Source organism: Micropterus dolomieu, linkage group LG13 (assembly GCF_021292245.1).
Source record: "Micropterus dolomieu isolate WLL.071019.BEF.003 ecotype Adirondacks linkage group LG13, ASM2129224v1, whole genome shotgun sequence".
Lineage (NCBI taxonomy): Eukaryota > Metazoa > Chordata > Actinopteri > Centrarchiformes > Centrarchidae > Micropterus > Micropterus dolomieu.
The window spans coordinates 29,873,061-29,874,202 of record NC_060162.1 but is presented as its reverse complement, the minus strand read 5'-3'; positions in this window follow the sequence as shown (position 1 = coordinate 29,874,202).

Below are 1,142 nucleotides of genomic sequence, written 5' to 3'. Positions count from 1 at the left end.
GATCTTGTGCTGTATTTTATGCTCTGTTAATGATTGTATGTTGTTCCTCAAATGTAAGTCGCTTTGGATAAAAGCGTCTGCCAAATGAGTAAATGTAATGTGATGTCCAATCACAAGTATGGATGCAAGTAATGAGTACTAACCAGTCACAGCACAGTAGGGCAGGACAGTTCGCAAAGCTGGTGGGAAATGCTGCCATCCACCTTGCTAACAACATCAATGTTTATATGATGATATAAACAGCAAAATATCTGTGGGGCTGTTTCCCACAAGCAGAATTCAGAAATACAGCATAACAGAAAAAGTGAGGCTTGACCTAGTCTGGTCAGTGCATTCTGGCTTTATCCATTTCATGATGCCCAAACCAAGGTGAGAAAGAGTGACTATGTCAAGCCAGGTGTAAGTAATTCAGATAAATGAGCAACCACAGATTTCTTAAAGACACAGATTTATTGATGTTGAGGCCGGATATTTGAGCAACTGAGCAACAGCTAATAATGGAAGTGTAGCTATGAGGAGGTAAAGCATATGCAGAAAAAGGAAATATATCTGCTGTAATCAAACAGAGAGAAAATTATTGGCAGACTAAAGACCGACTGAATGTGTAAGTAGCTTAAAAAATACATTTTGGCTACGTTCAGACTGCAGGCCTAAATGCTCACTTCAGTTTGAACTGTCTGCGACCTGAAAGTGACCCGCATGCGCAGAAGAATAACACGACGTCACGCAGCACGCTGTTGTACAGAAGTTAGCTCCGGTTAGCTCCTACTTGCTAACGCTGCCAATTTTCATGTGGGACTCCTGTTGTTCATCGTCCTCTCACGGTCACGTTTCTCCCAAATTATGTGTTCACAACTTTCTGTCCTTTTCATTTCGGTTTCTGGCGCTGTACAACGCATCTATCCCACAACTCTCTCTGTCTCTCTCTCTCCACTATGTCAGCACGGATACAAATAGCATGCACGTAACTCAGAAGAGAGCTCGCGGTCTGGTGGATTTCAGGTGTGAGAAAGAGAAGCATGCTATTTACCCGAGCGGACACAGAGAGAGAGAGAGGGGGGAGGTAGTGAGTTGTAAGGCAGTTGCGTTGTACAGCGCCAGAAACCGTAATGAAAAGAACAGAAAGGTGTGAACACTTGTCA